The following is a 19,351-nucleotide window of genomic DNA, read 5'->3' on the forward strand; positions in this document are numbered from 1 at the left end:
AACTTCTGTTAAAGTCCTGGATATGTGATATGTCTTTTTGCTATTGTAAATGGTATTTAAAAAAAAATTTTCATTTTCTGTTTCTTGCTTGTACATAGAAATGTAATTGAAACTTGTTTATTGACCTTGTAGCAGCAGTCTTGCCTAATTTGCTTTTTATTTTTTGGTTTTACAATTTGTATTTTTATTTATTTGTTTGGTTTCATAATATAAGCTCTATAAGTATAAGGCATTTATATATAGTTTTACACATATTCAAGAAACATTATAATGAAGATAATAAAGATCAACCCTAGAGTCCATCAGAAAGTTTTTATTTTATTTTTTTGTTTTTATTAATTTTTATTGGAGTATAGTTGCTTTACAATGTTGTATTAGTTTCTGCTGTACAGCAAAGTGAATCAGCTATACATATACATATATCCCCTCTTTTTTGGATTTCCTTCCCATTTAGGTCACCACAGAGCATTGAGTAGAGTTCCCTGTGCCATACAGTATGTTCTCATTAGTTATCTATTTTATACAGAGTATCAATAGTGTATATATGTCAATCCCAATCTCCCAGTTCATCCCACCCTGCTTCCCCCTTGGTATTCATACATTTGTTCTCTACGTCAGTGTCTCTATTTCTGCTTTGCAGATAAGATCATCTATACCATTTTTCTAGATTCCACATATACGATACTTGTTTTTCTCTTTCTGACTTACTTCACTCTGTATGACAGTCACTAGGTCCATCTATGTCTCTGCAAATGACCCAATTTCATTTCTTTCTATGGCTAAGTGATATTCCACTGTATATATGTACCACATCTTCTTTATCCATTCCTCTGTTGATGGACATTTAGGTTGCTTCCATGTCCCAGCTATTGTAAATAGTGCTGCAGTGAACATTGGGCTGCCTGTGTCTTTTTTTTTTTTTTTTTTTTTTTTTTTTTTTTTTTGCGGTACGCGGGCCTCTCACTGTTGTGGCCTCTCCCGTTGCGGAGCACAGGCTCCGGACGCACAGGCTCAGCGGCCATGGCTCACGGGCCCAGCCGCTCCATGGCATGTGGGATCTTCCCGGACCGGGGCACGAACCCGTGTCCCCTGCATCAGCAGGTGGACTCTCAATCACTGTGCCACCAGGGAATCCCCCTGTGTCTTTTTGAATTATGGTTTTCTCTGGGTATATGCCCAGTAGTGGGATTGCTGGGTCATATGGTGGTTCTATTTTTAGTTTTTTAAGGAACCTCTGTACTGTTCTCCATAGTGGCTGTATCAATTTACACTCCCACCAACCGTGTAAGAGGGTTCCCTTTTCTCCACACCCTCTCCAGCATTTGTTGTTTGTCGATTTTTTGATGATAGCCATTCTGACCAGTGTGAGGTGATATCTCACTGTAGTTTTGATTTGCATTTCTCTAATAACTAGTGATGTTGAGCATCTTTTCATGTGCCTCTTGGCCATCTGTGTGTCTTCTTTGGAGAAATGTCTATTTGGGTCTTCTGCCCATTTTTTGATTGGGTTGTTTGGTTTTTTTCTGATATTGAGCTGCATGACTTGTTTGTATATTTTGGAGATTAATTCTTTGTCAGTTGCTTCATTTGCAAATATTTTCTTCCATTCTGAGGGTTGTCTTGTTTATGGTTTCCTTTGCTGTGCAAAAGCTTTTGAGTTTCATTAGGTCCCATATTTTAATTTTAATTTTAATTTTTCTTACTCTAGGAGGCAGGTCAGAAAAGATCTTGCTGTGATTTATGTCGAAGAGTGTTCTGCCTATATTTTCCTCTAAGAGTTTTATAGTGTCCAGTCTTACATTTAGGTCTTTAAGCCGTTTTGAGTTTATTTTTGTGTATGGTGTTAGGGAGTGTTCTAATTTCATTCTTTTACATGTAGCTGTCCAGTTTTCCCAGCACCACTTACTGACTAGACTGTCTTTTCTACATTGTATATTCTTGCCTCCTTTGTCATAGATTAGGTGACCAAATGTGCTTGGGTTTATCTCTGGGCTTTCAATCCTGTTCCATTGATCTATATTTCTGTTTTTGTGCCAGTACCATACTGTCTTGATTACTGTAGCTTTGTAGTATAGTCTGAAGTCAGGGAGTCTGATTCCTCCAGCTCCGTTTTTCTTTCTCAAGTTTGCTTTGGCTATTTGAGGTCTTTTGTGTTTCCATACACATTGTAAAACTTTTTGTTCAAATTCTGTGAAAAATGCCATTGGTAATTTGATAGGGATTGCATTGAATCTGTAGATTGCTTTAGGTAGTATAGTCATTTTCACAATATTGATTATTTCAATCCAAGAACATGATATATCTCTCCATCTGTTTGTGTTGTCTTTGATGTCTTTCGTTAGTATCTTATAGTTTTCTGCATACAGGTCTTTTGCCTCCTTAGGTAGGTTTATTCCTAGGTATTTTTTTCCTTTTGTTGCAGTGGTAAATGGGATTGTTTCCTTAGTTTCTCTTTCTGATCTTTCATTATTAGTGTGTTGGAATGCAAGAGATTTATGCATATTAATTTTGTATCCTGCAACTTTACTAAATTCATTGATTAGCTCTAGTAGTTTTCTGGTGGCATCTTTAGAACTTTCTATGTATAGTATCATGTCATCTGCAAACAGTGACAGTTTTACTTCTTCTGTTCCAATTTAGATTCCTTTTATTTCTTTTCCTTCTCTAATTGCTGTAGCTTGGACTTCCAGAACTATGTTGAGTAATAGTGGTGAGAGTGGACACCCTTGTCTTGTTCCTGATCTTAGAGGAAACGCTTTCAGTTTTTCACCATTGAGAATGATGTTTGCTGTGGGTTTTTCATATATGGCCTTTATTATATTGACGTAGGTTCCCTCTGTGCCCACTTTCTGGAGAGTTTTTATTCTTCAATTTGTTAATATGGTGTATGACACTGATTGATTTGCTTATACTGAAGAATCCTTGCATCCCTGGGATAAATCCCACTTGATCATGGTATGTGATCCTTTTAATGTGTTGCTGGGTTCGGTTTGCTCTAATTCACTCATTAATTGTAATAATATATCTGTATATTTTTATGTACACAATTTACATCTGCAAATAACACGTATTTCTTGCTTTCCAGTTCTTATTGGCTTATGTGCTTGTTTAGTACCTCCAATACAATAATGAATAGAAGTAGTGATAGTGTGAAAAATTGTCTCATTTCTGACTTTAAAGGGAAAGCTTTTAACGTTTCCTCATTAATTATAGTGTTTGCTATAGATTTTTATTTTTAATTTTTTTAAAATAAACTTTATCATATTAGGGAAGTTCTATTCTTGGTCACTTAGAAGGTGTTTTTTTTTTTTTTTTATCATGCAGGAATTGATGTTAAGTGTGTCAAATACATTTTTTATGCATCTACTGGTACAGTCATACTATTTTTCTCCTTTTATTCTATTAATGTGACAAATTACATTAATTGATTACCTAATCAACCTTATATTCCTGAAACAAAATCAACTTGGTTATAATTTGTTGTCTTTTTGTATATCACTGGATTCTGGATTCAGTTTGCTAATGTTTTATACAGGAAGTTTTCATCTATGTTCATAGTGAGATTGGCCTGTAATTTTCCTTCCTTAAAACATCCTAGTCAACTTTTGGTATCAAGGTAATGCTGATCTTATAGAATCAGTTTTGAAGCTTGCCCTCTCTTTTGGTTCTATGAAAGAGTTTGTGTACAGCTAGTAAACATCTTCACTAAATGTGGGATAGAATTCACTTGTAAGCATCTGTGCTTAGAATTTCTTTGTGGGAAGGTTTATAGATTAAATTTCTTTAATAGTAATATGAATAATTAGACATTCCATTTTGTCTTTTGTCAGTTTTGGTGCATTTCATTTTTCTAGGAATTTGTTTCATCCAGATCTTCAAATTTGTAGGTTTTAAGTTCAAAGTATCTTTTATGATCTTTTCAGTGCATGCAGGATCTGTAGCGATGCCCCTTTTTTATTCATAATATTAGGATTTGAGATTTCTTTTTTTACTCAAGTAATGTCACCAGAATTTATCAGTTTTACTAGTATTTTCAAAGAATCAACTTTGGGCTCTTTTTATCCTCTCTGTCGTAAAGGCCCATCCCAAGCATTTGAGGAGTCAAGGGCAAGAGTACAAATGAAGGCTTACATTACATATTTTTACGCTGTATACTTAAAATAACAAATATATATTCTTCCTTAACAAATAAAACTATATAACAATAAAATTGAAAAATATGTGAAAGCTATGGGTGTTTTGGGCTAAAGTTGGTAAAAGATCAAAGATAATTGAATTTCATTTTTATTGGGCATATATGGGTGCTCTGACTAATAATGTTTTGATTAAACTTTTTTCTTTAAATAAAATTAGTAATTATGTAATTATAATCAAGGTTTTTAACATGATTTGTGTTTGATTGACCGTAATGCCAAATAAGACATCCTTTCTTGAGCCTTTGTAGTTCTTAATCTTTAAAATTAATTTTACTTAGAGAAGGTTCTCTCTGCTGAGGCAGTAGCAACTGAAACTTTTAATGAGATACCTAAAGCATTAATTCAATTTGGAAATGAACCAAGAATTTTACATATAAGCACAAGCATTGTAATGGGATTGTATAACATAAATTGTTACTGCAGAAATATAACAACATATCTTTATTTTATTAAATAAATCCTTATCTCTATAAACTAAAGCAATATCTGGATCCCTACAGTTTTTAAGTTCTTCTTTTCTAACACTGTTCAATGCTTAGACATTACCCAAAAAACTGAAAGCAGCATTTATTGCTCACTGTTTTCAAATTGCCTTCAATCAAGATTATATTTTGACTATAACTGTCAAAAGATAGATTATAAAAATTGGGGGCTTATTTGTATGTAAATGCTTTTCTTCTTATTCATGCAAATATTTTTATTATTTCAATTTTTTCATACCTTATTGGAATGCCACATTTTTGCATATTTCTCACGCAGTTTCTTTTGACTTTGAAAAATCATTTTCATTAAAAAATTTTAAGTTTTTAATCCTTTTCTTATAAAAGTGAAACAGCCAAATCTAGACTTGCCTGGATTTTTTTGGGTAAATTTCTCTACATTATTAACAGCAAGCAGAAGTTCATACCAAATAACTGTGGATTTGCAAATGGAAATCATCTTCTATCAGAGACCACAATGCACTCTTTATTCGAGGATCTTCTATTGTTTTACTTAACTCATCTAGTATATTTATTATCTTGTCTAAATTAACTATTCTAAGAACATTTAGTTGGTGTTTCCGTCACATGATCTGCCGTTACTGTGAGATCCAATTTGATCTGGTTCACCAAGACACTCCACGTATAATGTCACAGATAGTCTTTGAATAGAAAGTATCATTATATTTGCACAGTTGGGTCCGTGTCTCCTAGAAACAAATTCTAACCATGTGCTGTATAGCACAAAGAATGCTTCTGGATTTTTGGCCAATATTCTGGTTTATATGCCTTTTTATTTACCAGTCACACTAGTGCCATTGTCACAGGCTTGCCCCTGACAATCTTTTAAATCAGTTCCTTCACTGAAAGCAGTTTCTGTAGTTCTTTCCCCTAAGGCAAAATCTGTCCTTTTCGTAAGAGGTGAAAACACGTTCCTGGTTTCTCTCTTCTGTTAGTTCAACTATATACATTAAAGATATTGTTAAATGTAACTTTTGTCTTTGTTATAATCTAGTTGAATAAAGTCTCACTTTTATTTTATTATATGCATTTATTTTGTGTATGATTTTTTAAAACTTTATTACCTGTTAACATCATCATCTTACATTGATTTCTTCATCTTAGATGGTGATTGTTTCTTTAAAAAAAAGATCTATCTTATATATCTTGCCACTCTAGCACCAAGTTTCTAAAAAATTTCTACTAAACCTAGAAATTTTCTTTAGCTTGCTGTTTATTCAGGCTTTTAAAAAAAAAGTTTTAGTAAATAATGTATGCTTTTTGTGTGCAAATGATGTTTTATTTTCTATTAACCACAAACCTAAGTCTTTCCAGTCTCAAGTACTTTTATGGTCACATCTGATCTTGAATATTGATTATAAAACATAAAATGGCAGTTATGTACTTTTTGTCTATAGTTTCTCCATTTGAAATAGTTTTGGTGTCAAGTGAAGAGTTTAAATCTTCTTCCATGTTTGCCCAATGGGATATTGTAAACATCAGTTTACATCAGATTGTGTTTTGTGAGAAGTATTCTCTTGCTGTGAGAAGGATGAGTGCCATTTCCTAGGATCATTGTCCAATAAGTACAGTAAAGCTATAGAGGTTTCTTCTTTCACAGCTAATATCCTAATTTTATGAATGCAATTTTCTTCTTTTAGTGGGAAGGCCAGAGTTTAATTTGTTGCTTCCGAGTTATGAATTCGATCAGTTCTTTTCATTGTCATTGTTTGGAACAGTCGTCAAACCTTTGTTTGTTATTTGTTACGATGTTGCAAGAGTTTCATCTGATGTGTTCAGACTGTAGATTTGACAAGAGTCATTTTCTTGCTCATTTTTATTGTTTGATAAAAAAAGTAAGACTTCATTAAGGAAAGCTATTCTAATGTTTTTTTCTAAAATTCTGTTTCAGGTCATGTTTGACAGAAGTCTGTTAAGTTTCTAAATAACAAAAGCAATGAAACTTAAGCAGATCATCACTTTGAATATTTTTCTATGACTTTTTTTTTTCAATTTTTTTTCTTGAGTTCTAATTTTTTATTTTTAGCATGATCTCAACTTCTACACATGCTCAAAGATTTAAAGCATAAAAATTTAAATGTATTCAAATGAAATACAAGTGTTCAATATATAAATATAAAATTGAGTATATTTTCACCAAAAATTATAGTTAATATTAAAAATTATCTTTTATATGTGTTTCAAAAAGTTATTTTTTCTAAACTATGCTAAATTCTTTACTAAAAAAGCAAAATACAAACAATAATTGAACTGTCAAAATTTTAAACAATTTAAAAATTGTTTAACTAAATCTGATATATTGAAATATTTTACTATTTATTTAGAAGATTAAATTTTTATTAAAAGTTATTCACACTTCTAACGTTTAATGTTTATCTAGTTGCCCAAAGGAAAAATCAGAATTACATGTTGTGCATATTACATCTAGCCCCACATATATACAAATTTGAAAACAATATGAATGGCTTAAAATTGTAAAATGCTCCTCAGTCTTTGTGAGCACCTATTGTGAAATCTGTGGAAATTTGTGAATACCTCCAGAACTGCTAATTGGAATATAAAAGAAGCAAGAAAATGTACACTCAGCACTACTGGAAAATAATGAATTTAATGTAAGAATCCATTGAATTCATCCTGAGAGTTAGGATTTGACAGGTTAATTAGTGTTTTCTTTTACCTAAGTGCTTTGTTACTTAAATCCTCCCTTCACTCTAAAGACTTGTCCATCTCTGATGTTGGCAGTAGCAAAACCTATAAATCTTCCCGGTCATCTGATAGGTGGAAGGGATTCTCTGAGATTCTCTGGGAGCCTGAATGGTGTTAGTCATGATAGTGGATATTTAAATTATGCATTGTGTTGACGCTGAGCACCAGATCCTAAGTAACAGAGGTGACCATGCATTCTTTAATAAATTGTGTGTGTGTCGCAGTGTATGGATGGAGATGTGCTTTTTCTGCACATGGATAGCCAGTTGTTCCAGCACCATTTGCCGAAAAGATTATCCTTTCTCAACTAAATTACCTTTGTATTTTTCTCAAAAATCAACTGACTATTTCTGTATGGATCCACTTATGGACTCTGTTTTGTTTCATTGATCTAGTTTTCTGTCTTTACACTGTCTTTATCATTGGTATTTTTTACAACTTTTTATTACTATAGCTTAATGATTTCTTAAAATCATGTAGTCCTTCCAACTTTGTTCCTAGTTTTCGAGGCTGTTTGTATTACCATTTGAGTTTTAGAATCAACTTAATTTCTACGAGAAAGCAAATTGGAATTTTAACTGGAATTGCATTGAATCTACGTATCAACTTGGGAGAATTGGCATCTAACCAATATTGAATCTTCGGTTTATGAACATATCTGTTTATTTAGGTTTTCTTTTTTTTTCTTTCAGCATGTCAGTACATTATTTAGTTTTCAAGGTGTAGGTCATAAAACAGCTTTTGTCAGGCATGTTCCTAAGTATTTCAGATTTTTGATGTATTAAAATATTGGAAAAATTTTATAACTGTTTACAGCATAATATATAAAAGTACAACTGATTTCTTTTTACCTTCTAGCCTACAATCTTGCTAAATTCATTTATTAGTACTAGTAGCTTTTTTATTGACTCTGTAGGATTTTCTACATAGATAATCATGTCATCTGTGAATAAAGATGGCTTTACTTCCTCTTTTGCAATCTGGAAGCCTTTTGTTGTGGTGGTGGTGGTGGTGGTGGTTGCCTTATTGCAGTGGCTAAAACCTCTAGTAAAATGTTGATGAGAAGTGGTGAGAGCACTCATCTTTGCATTAATTATAATCTTAGGGGAAAACTATTCAATCTTTTGCCATTAAGATGTTAGCAGCAGGTTTTTTATAGATGCTCTTTATCAGTTTAGAGAAATTCTCTTCTACTACTAGTTTGCTGAGAGTTTTAAAATCAGGAATGGATGTTTAATTTTATCAAATGCATTTTCTGTGTTATTGATATGATAATATGATTTTTCTTTTTCAGTATGTTAAAATGATGAATTATGTTGATTTTTGAAACGTTAAACCAACTTTGCATTCTTGGGATTAAGCGCCATTAGTTATCATGTGTTATCCTTTATATGCACCATTGGACTCAATTTGCTGAAAGTTTTTAAAAGAATGTTTGCGCCTTCATCTGTGATTTTATTTACTTGAGTATCTACCTGGTTTTGTATAAGAATACTGCTGGATTCAAATAATGATTTGGGAAGTAATCCCTTGTCTTCACTTTTTTTTTTTTTAATGTAGAATTGATAGTATTTATTTTTAAATGTTTGGTGGAATTCATCAGTGAAGCTATTGGAGCTGGGAGCTTTCTTTGAAAGAGACAAAGCTATTCAGGTTATTTATTTCTTTATGAGTGAGCTCTGTATTTTATGTCTTTCAAGGGATTTGTCCACTTCATTTAAGTTTTTGAATTTATTGGCGTAAAATCGTTCATAATATTCACTTACTATCCTCTTAGTATCTGTAGAATTTATAGTGATATCACCTCTCTCATCTCTGATGTTGGCAGCTTCATCTTCTCTGTTTCATTCCTGATTCATTTGGTTAAGACCCTATCAATTTTATTGATCTCTAAGAACTTGCTTTTGCTTTCCTTGCTTTTTCTCTATTGTTTTCCTTTTTCTTATTTCACTGATTTCTGCTCTTACCTTTCTTATTTATTTTTTTCTACTTTGGTTTAATTTTCTTTTCCTATATTTTTAAGTGGAGGCTGAGACCACTAAGTTCAGCCACTTCCTCTTTTTTAATGAAAGCATTTCAGTACTATGAATTTTTCTTAAAGCACTGCTTTCACTGTATCTCAGAAACATGGATGTACTCCAATTAGTGGTTTGATAGTTTGTGTTTTCATTTCCCTTCAGTTAAAAATACTTTCTGATTTCCTTTTTAATTTCTTTTTTGACACATGTTTCTGAATATTTGGGGGTTTTCTAAATATTTTTCTGTTATTCCTTTCTAATGTAATTCCATCGTAGTCAGAAAACATACTTTATATGACTTGAAGCCTTTTAATATTCAGACTGGTCTTATAGCCCAGAATATGGTCTATCTTAGTAAATATTCTATGTGCACATTAGAATAATGTATATTCTATTTTTGGATGGACTGTTCTATAAACATCAATTATAGTTGCTATTTTGTCAAGTTCCTTGAAAGTGTTTTTCGAATATTCTGTGTTCCTGTTCTATCTTCTTGTTCTATCAATTACTGAGAGAGGGGTGTTGACATTTCTGACTAAAATTTGGATTTTGCTATTTATTCTTATACTTTTATAAACTTTTGCTTTATGTATTTTGACTCTGTTATTAGGTCCATATACATTTAGGATTATGTCCTCTTTTTAAAAATTATTATTTTCTTTTTCTTTTGGCTGTGTCGGGTCTTTGTTGTGGTGCGTGGGCTTCTCTTTAGTTGCGGGCTCCAGAGCACGTGGCCTCTGTAGTTTTTGCGGCACGTGGGCTCAGCAGTTGTGGTGCACGGGCTAGTTGCCCCACAGCATGTGGGATCTTACTTCTCTGACCAGGGATCGAACCTGGTTCCCCTGCATTGGAAGGCAGATTCTTTACCACTGGACCACCAGGGAAGTCCCAGGATTATGTCCTCTTGATAAACTGACTCCTTTCTTATTATGAAATATCCCTGTTTATTCTTGGTAATATTCTTTGCTGTGGTTATTGTTAGCATGGTGTATCTATCCTTTTATTTTTAACCTATTTTTGTCTTTATATATAAAATACATTTCTTACAGGTAGTATATAGTTAGGTCTTGCTTCTTTATCCAGTCTGACATTTTTTGTCATTTAATTGGGGATATTTAGACCATTTACTTTTAATGTTATTAATAATATGGTTTGGCTATTTTGTTATCTGTTTCTATTTGTTCCATTTGTTCTTTGTCTTCCTTTTCCTCTTTTTCTACCATCTTTTAGATTTATTGCCTATTTTTATTATTCTATTTTATTTTCTTTGTTGGATTATAGTTATAATTCTTTATTTAGTGGTTGTTTTAAGGTTTATAGTATACATACTTGTTACAGTATACCTTCAAGTTATATTATACTGGTTCATGGATAGTATAAGAAACTTACAACACTTGCACTTTCCTCCTCCTGACCTTTGTACTACTGTTGTCATACATTTTAATTCTACATGTGTTATAAGCCTCATAACACGTTGCTGTTATTTTTGCTTTAAATATTTAATTATGTTTTAAAGACTCTAAACATAAGAAAATAAACTTTTTAATATTTACCCACATTAATCCTTTCTTTATTTCTTTGTATATTTGGTATCATTTTTCTTCAGCCTAAAAGACTTCCTTTAACATTTTTTCGTAATGCAGGTCTGCTGCTGCTGATTAATTTTTTTCAGCTTTTGTATTTCTGAAAAAGTCTTTTTTTGTATTTGTGTGTTTTTTTTAAACACATTAAATTATTTTATTTATAGCCCCACTGTTTTAGATGTACATTTGTGGACTATCCAAAAGCAGTATTTTTTTTTAGCAATCCTGGAAATTTTAAATACTCTAAGCAACTCCCGAAGATCAAGTTGTCAAGTTCCTCACCAAGGACATCCATAGGTCATTTTTGTGCTCCCAGATAGTAAGTAGTCAGCTAGCAGCAGTCTATGCTTCAAGCGTCCATCTTTCACCCGAACGAAAATTAAAACCGACAATGTGGCGGAGGCCAGACCAGGCCGCTGCCCTCCACGCGTTCAGGGACCGGGAGCCTCGGACCCAGCCCGGCCGCGGCGCCAGCCTCACTAGACTCAGGGCAGCCGCACGCTCCTGCCCTGCGCCCCAGCCTTCGGAGGCCAGGCGGCCACGGGCCCGGGACCGTCCAAAACTCCTGCGCCGAACAGGCTGAAAGAACTGTATTTGTTTTTAAAAGAGTTTCTAGATTACTAGGTTGACGGGTTTTTTCCTTCAGTGTTGTAAAGATTTTAGTCCGCTGATTTCAAGCTCCCATTGTTTCCGATGAAAATTCTGTGTAATTTTTATCTTTGTTACTCTTTATATAGTGTATCTTTTTTTTTTTTTTGTCTGCCTGATTTTAAGATTGTCTCTTTATTACTGGTTTTAAGTAATTTAATTATGATATTCTTGGCATAGTGTCCTTCATTTTTCTTTAGCTTGGGGTTTGTTGAGCTGCCTGTATCTCTGGACTTAGGTTTGCATCATTTTGGGAAATGATGCCTGTATCTCTGGACTTATGGTTTGCATCATTTTGGGAAAGCTCTGGCCATTGTTTTTTCAAATAGTATTTCTGCCTCCCTCTACCTCTCCAGATGAATGTATTTTATTCACTCAGTTTACTGAGTCTCTATTTTTCTGTTTTTCCCCAGTCTTTTTTTGTTTCATTGTGGATACTTTCTATTGCTCTGTCTTTAAGTTCACAAATCTTTTTTTGGCATTGTCTAGTTTTTTTGTTAATTCTATCTAGTGTTTATTTTATTTCAGACATTGAAGTTTTCATTTTTAGAATTAGACTTGGGTTCTTTTTTTTTTTTTTTTTTTTTTTTTACATTTCCATGTCTCTACTTACCATATTCAATCTATCCTCTACCTTCTTGGACATATGAAATATAGTTATACTAACTACTTTAATGTTTTTGTCTACTAATTTTATCATTTGTGTTATTTTCATATTGATATTCCCCCCCCCCCCCTTATGTGTCATACTTTCCTGTTTCTTTGCATGCCTGGTAATTTTTTTATTGGATGCTAGATATTATGAATTTTACTTTTTGGGTGCTGGATATTCTTGTATTCCCACCAGTATTCTTGAATTTTGTTCTGGGATGTGTTTAAATTATTTGGAAACAGTTCGATACCATTGAGGCTTGCTTTGAGTTAGGTGGAAACATCATAACCTTTAGTCTAGGGCTAACCTTCTCCCCATTACCGAGCCAATACCCTTCTGAGTCCTCTACCTGATAAAAATTATGGGGTTTTCTATTCTGGCTGATGGGAATACAAAGTGCTCTTAGCCCTGTGTAAGCTCAAGTGGTTCTTTTCCTCTATTTTTTGAGTGGTCCTTTCACTAGCCTCAGTATGAATACATTGATTTGTTCCCATCTGAAGACTCAAGGGGGACCCTCTGCAGATCTTTGGACCTCTCCCCAGCGCCCATGTAGCTCTGTCCTCTGCCCTGTGAACTCTAGCTGCGTTGGGCTTCCCAGACTTGCTGCAGCTAGCTCTGTCTCTTCAGATTCTCAGAAAGACTGCCAGACTCTGCCCAGGTTCCCCACCCCACACTGTGGCCTGAAAATGCTCTCCAGGCAGTAAGCTGAGGCAATAATGGGGTTCACTTTATTTGCTTCCCATCTCCCAGGGATCCCTGTCCTGCATTGTCTGATACCCAGTGTCTAAAAACTGTTGCTGTTCCACAGTTTTTCTGTTGTTGAAGATGGGAGGGTAAATCTAGTTCTTATTACTCTGTCTTGGCAAGAAACAGAAGCTCAACCGGATTTTAAGGCCTCAAAAAGACTAACCACTCTCCTTTGAACTCAGTGGATCTCGCCTTTCTACTTCCTACAATGAGCTGTCCCAAACTTAGCCCAATACTCTAAATGACACACAGTAATTTGAGCTAAAGCCTATTGAAAAATTCTCATTGGTTCTAAAACTGTAGGTGCAGTAAATCCAGTTGGGCTTCTTAATATGCCTTTAGATTCATTCAATGTTGATTTATTGCCTACCATTTATTGCCCTGTTCTAGGTACTGGGAATACAGCAGTGAACAATTCATATGAGAACTCTTGCCCTTCTGGAACTTACATTCTAGTGAAAGATTGATAGATTTGACCATGTAATAGCTAATGTTTATTGAGTGATTACTATGTGCTAGGGACTATATAGGTTCTTTATGCACATACATTTATACTATCCTTCAAACAACCCTGTGTGGTAGGTACCATTATTATGCTTATTTTTTACAGAAAAGGAGAGAGAAATTAAATGCCCAGGGTGGCACATTTAGTAGGGGATGGAGCTGAGATTCAAATTCTGTCTTTTCCAGAGTTTGGCCTAAGCGTCATGCTGTGCTGCCTCTCTGTGTAACTCTGATGGTTTCTGGGGTCACCTTACATCAGGTATGCTTTTTAGCTCAGAACCTCCATTCATACGCAGCTCTACAAATCAAGACATCTTGTCCCCAAGCCATTTAAGAGCTGCTTAGCATGTTGGGATCCAGTCTCTCCTTGCCTTTATCATCTCTACTGGCAGTCCTATCTGGTGCTGCCATGTCCCTTTTGGAAATAGCCACTCCCTACCTCAGCTCACCCAAGCCCTCTGACTAAGCATTGCGCCTAAAACGAATGTCAGTTTTTGTGCAATGAATTGTAAACGGGGGCTTCTCTGTCCAACGTTTTACAAGAGGTGCAGGAAGGCTGCAGGTACAGCTTTTCCACTTTAGACCTCCATTGCCACACCTTGGCGGGGGAGGTCAGGTCAAGAGTGTTAAAAACAGGGCCATTGGCATTCGATTCTGGACAGAAATCAATTATGGCATTAGGCTGAGCTGCTGGCCATGACTGAAGAAAGATACCGTCTGAGTTATTGAAATGGCAACTTGAAAGCTGTCGGACCCGTGCTATATTATCTTTTATTTTGCTTGGTGTACCCAATTCAGACCAAGCTTCTTGGGAGATGAATCCAGTTAACACTCAGTTAAGGAGAATTCTGGAAAGTGTACTTTATGTATCGCCTGCCATATGCGTGACTATAGCTGGTCCATTCTTGTCTGTTTATACTGGCTGTTTAAAAATCCTAAATATAAAGACATATAAATAATGAAATATTATTTGCTTAATTGTAAATTATATAGTTATGAATCAATTAAAATACAATAATAACGAAATACTAAAGTTAGTAAAACCCTTTTGGACACTATCATCAACATAATATGGTGACATGTTTGTCCGATGATTTATTTTATGAAACGTCAAAATAACTTTTGGCCTCAGGAAGTCATTCTAAATTTGTAACTTTTGTTTGAAAGTCATAATTTTGACGGCCGTATATGACTTAGAGCAGCTTCTGGCCAATAACCACAAGTCTCTCCCTACCCAAGTTGTGGCTACTTGAGCCAAAAACTTAAAGGAAATATCAATATTTGTCCGGAGAGTAAGGGATGGTCTATTTGTTATTTGCACAGTGGGCATATTTATTTTATTTTTATGTTTTCAATCAGGAGCATGAGAACTCTGGGCTTTATTTCTCCCTGCCCTCTTTGGGCTGTTCATTTGTGTGCTTGGCAGAAAGAAGAACTTGGAGAAAGTCGCTGCCCAAATGTGTGATTTCTTGGTCTGCCACGCTGGTCACCAAGCAGGTGCTCCCGGGACACTCATGGGCTGTCCAGGTGCTTGTCGGGGGACAGGAAGGTGCGCGCTCTGTCTAGACATTGCAGCAGCATCGGTGATCCAGCAGCCTGGGCCAGTCCGGATATTTCCAGTTCTCTGTGATGGTTGGCGGCTGTTGGTGATATGTGGGGCTGACAGTGACCCCTAAAATTTGGAGACGAGGGAAACAAGGGCACAGGCAGTGCTGTGTGGCCCGTAGAGCGCAGAGGAGGGTGGCCGTGGCTCTGGGGCACCTCCAGGAGCAGAGGTAGGGTTAGGCTTAGGGGCATCGTACCCTCTTCCAGTTCTTCTTGTCTGGATCCTTTGTGCTGTAGGGACAAGGGCGCTGAGTGGATACTGAAGGCCCTGGATTCTGTCCCTAGCTCGTCATGGGACAAACAGTTTCCTCATCTGTACAACGAGAGGGTGGAAGAAATGAATGACCCGTCAGGTCCCTTTGAAGACACACAGTTTATGTTCTATGATACCCACTTCTCTGTGTTTTTTCTCTCTCTTTTCTGTCACCACTTTGGGGACCAAACATCGGCGCTGTGTGTGAGTAGAAGTAGTGGGGGAAGGGTGGCAGTGGGGGGGGCAATTTCTCCCACTTTTGACCCACTCTTCCTCCTTTTTTCTCACTTTTTAAAAGAATTGAAGTATAGTTGGTGCTCAGTGTTATGCTAGTTTCAGGTGTACTTCATACTGATTTGACATTTGCATATATTATGAAACGATCACCACTATAGGTCTAGGAACCATCTGTCCCTGTACAAAATTATTATACTATTATTTACCGTAGTCCTTATGCTGTATGTCATATTCCTGTGGCTTATTTATTTTATAACTGGAGGTTTGTACCTCTGAATTCCCTTTACCTATTTCACAGCCTCCCCACCCCCTGCCCCCGAACCACCCGTTTGTTCTCTGTATCTATGAGTCTGGTTTCATTTTGTTTTGTTTTTCAGATTCCATACATAAGTGAAATGTGGTATTTGTCTTTCTCTGTCTGACTTACTTCCCTGAGCATAATACCCTCTAGATCCATCCATGTTGTTGCAAATGGCAAAATTTCAGTCTTGTGCGTGTGGCTGAGTGATACTGCATTACGTATATATATCACATCTTCTTTATCCATTCATCTATCATTGGACACTTACGTTGCTTCCATATCTTGACTATTGTAAATAATACTGTGGTGAACATTGGGATGCGTGTATCTTTTTGAATTAGTGTATTTGTTCTCTCTGGGTAAATACCCAGAAGTGAAATTCCTGGGTCATATGGTGGTTCTATTATTAATTTTTTTGGGGGAACCTCCATACTGTTCTCCATAGTGGCTGCACCAGTTTACATTCCCACTGACAGTGTGCCGGGCTCCCTCTTCTCCACACCCTCACCAACACTCATTATTTGTTGTCTTTTTGATGACAGCCATTCTGACAGGTGTGAGGTAGTTCTCCCTCCTTTCTTATCCTCTCCTTTTCCTCAAGGTGAAATGCTGCAGAAATCTCAGAACTTGGAGCACCCCTTGGTAATTTAAGAAGCTCATAATATGAATTATTGAACCAGGCGGGGCTCTTCTTCACTGACAGCTCTTAGGTAGATAACCTGTTGTGCTGTGGAGAGAAATGCCAGGTGCTTCAGGTGAACTTGGCTGGGAACGAGGTGACTCAGGGAGCAGGCTCCTGGGCAGGGAGTAGGGTGTGTGTGTGTGTGTGTGTGTGTGTGTGTGTGTGTGGCCTCATCTGAGCCCATGACACACCCAGACGGGACCTGGGCCAGCAGCCGTTAGGGTTGAGGTAAACATCTTGAGATGCTCTTGTCAACAGAGCCGCAGCCCTGTCCGCGTGTGGGCCTTGCAATAGCCCAGAGAGGGCTGGCGAACTTCCACTCAGAGGACTTAGTTTTGTCTCCAAAAGCTGAGCCGGATCCTTTCAGCTCTCCCCTACCGAAGCCTCTGGGGGAGGAAGGTAGTGCTATCCTGGCAACACCAGGCTCAGGGCGGTTACGAAACCCATTCCAGGCACCGGGAGAGGGCCAGGCCCTCCTGTGTTCTCTGCGGGCTGTGGGGAGGACGGCAGGGCAAGAGGCCCAGTCCTAGGGCTGGATTCCCTCCCTGCGGGCTGGAGAGAAGGGGGAGGAGGATGCCTGCTGGCTTCTCCTGGGGAGCTTCCCGGCTGGACCGCTTCCCCCAGGAACCCCCCCTGCCCCCCGCACATCAGAGCCCCTCTCTCCACATTCAGCCCTTGCCCCTCTCCTCCCTCATTCTCTTTCACTCCGGGCCATCTCATCCCCCCATGGCTCTGATGACCCCTAGCTTCCAGCCCAGGCCCCCCTGCTAAGCAGCGGACACACAGCCAGTGTCTCAAAGGTCAACATGGAGCAGAGGGGCTAAGAATGCAGGCCCTGAAAACCACACCATGTGGCTCTGATACAAGCTTTCAATCACTCCTTGCCTCAGTTTTCTCAGCTGTAAATGGGGATGATAACAGTACCTTCTCGAAGGGTCCATGTGAGGAGTAAATGAAGTAATTCACCTACAGCTCCTGCTTCAGTGCCCGGCACCTCTTATTCTGTTATTCCTCCTCTTTACGCCCCACCCCCTCAAGGACTGTCTCCCTCGTCCTGATGGATGGCTTCCTCGTCCTGATGGATGGCTTCGGGTTACCTGAAGCATCCCAGACTTGGCCTGTCCCTCCTGCATCCAGTCACCTCCAGGCCGCAGTGACTCACTTCCTCTCCGTTCCTGCTGTCACCGCGTTGGTTTTGGACCTCTTTACATCTCTCCTTTCTCTCCCACTAGGCTGCCGGCTGGGTCCCTTACCTCCGGTCTCACTTCTTCCAGTCTAGCAGCCTCATGGTACAACCCCCAGTCACTCTCTGTCAGCTCCAACACCAAGTCCACCCTCGAAGGTGTGCATGGCCCGGCAGCTTCTGGCCTTTGCCCACCTTCCTGGCTTCCTTTCAGCACATGCTCCTGGGTAGCAGCCGTGCCACACCCCAGCCCGTGCTTCCATGTCCCTGCCTCTGTTCCTGCGGGGCCCGCTTCCTGGAACACCTACTTGTGCCCTTCCTCTTCTGCGGAATGCCTGCTTTTCCATCAAGACAGTCATACTAATAAATACATTTACAGAACCTAATATCCGACACTGTTCTAAACATGCTTTACATGGATTAATTCATTTAATCTTTTCAACAACTTTGTGAAATAAGTACTATTTCCAGAATGAGGAAACAGAGGCAGAGGGAGGTTAGTAAATTGCCCGAGCTCATAGAACTAGTAACTGGGAGAACCTGGGTGCAAAGCCACGCAGCCAGCTCTAGAGCCTGTGCCTGATGGCTACACCACCTTCAAGACTCTCACGGCCCTGCCCTCCACGGCCTCTCCCAGCCCTGTTGGGCAACTACTGTTCCTTTGCGTTGTCACAGCGTTGTTCATGTTGCTTTCCCATGAGCCTCTGGAGAGCAAGGACCATGTTCTGTTCATTTCCACATCTCCATTGCCCACTGCGCTGGGCACTTGGTGGGTGCCCAGTACATATTACTAAATAAAAACCAAAAATCCACGGGTGAAGTATCACCTGCCTTCTTGTTTTCACCAAAGTTTGGCGAAACTCAGTTTCCAAGACATATCTGGGACTCGCCTCCTCCAAGCAGTCTCGCCTACCCTCACCCTCTTCTTTTGCTTGGAATATTCCTTTCCCCCCTCCTCCCAAGGCCCTGGTGTATGTGGTCAGCTCTTGGTGAGGTCTGCTGATGGCCCAGGAGCCACGGGGAGCCAGCGGACTTGGGAGAAACCCTGGTTCTCTTTGTTTTGGGAGAAGGAGACTTGGTGGACTTGGGTCAGATCATGCTGAGCTGGAGGGGGGGCAGGAGACACACAGACCAACAGTGGGTCCCGTTAGGACATCCCTCTGCCTCCACAGCCACCTTCTCCCCAGTTCAAATGACAGAGTAACAAGGAATCCAAAGGCAGAACTAGGGGCCAGCCTGTGTCCACACGGCTGTAATCGAGGTATCTATACACAGCATAAAGGAAGTGTCTTTCTCGCAAAGTATTCATTCTGAAACCAAAACTGTGAGTCAGGGGCCAGGAAGGGCATTTTGAAGCCAATGCACATTTCCCACAGCACCCAGAAGCTTTCCTCAATCTGAGAGCCTGTGTTTTGGTTGGGGGGGGGAGTGCTGACAGGATGGTGGTGGGACAGCAGGGCCCTGCCACTGAATGAGCTCCTTCTGTGTGCCAGGCACTGGGCTGGACACCCTTTACACTTAGTCCCGTGCCCTCCT

Source organism: Delphinus delphis, chromosome 12, assembly GCF_949987515.2.
Source record: "Delphinus delphis chromosome 12, mDelDel1.2, whole genome shotgun sequence".
Classification (NCBI taxonomy): domain Eukaryota; kingdom Metazoa; phylum Chordata; class Mammalia; order Artiodactyla; family Delphinidae; genus Delphinus; species Delphinus delphis.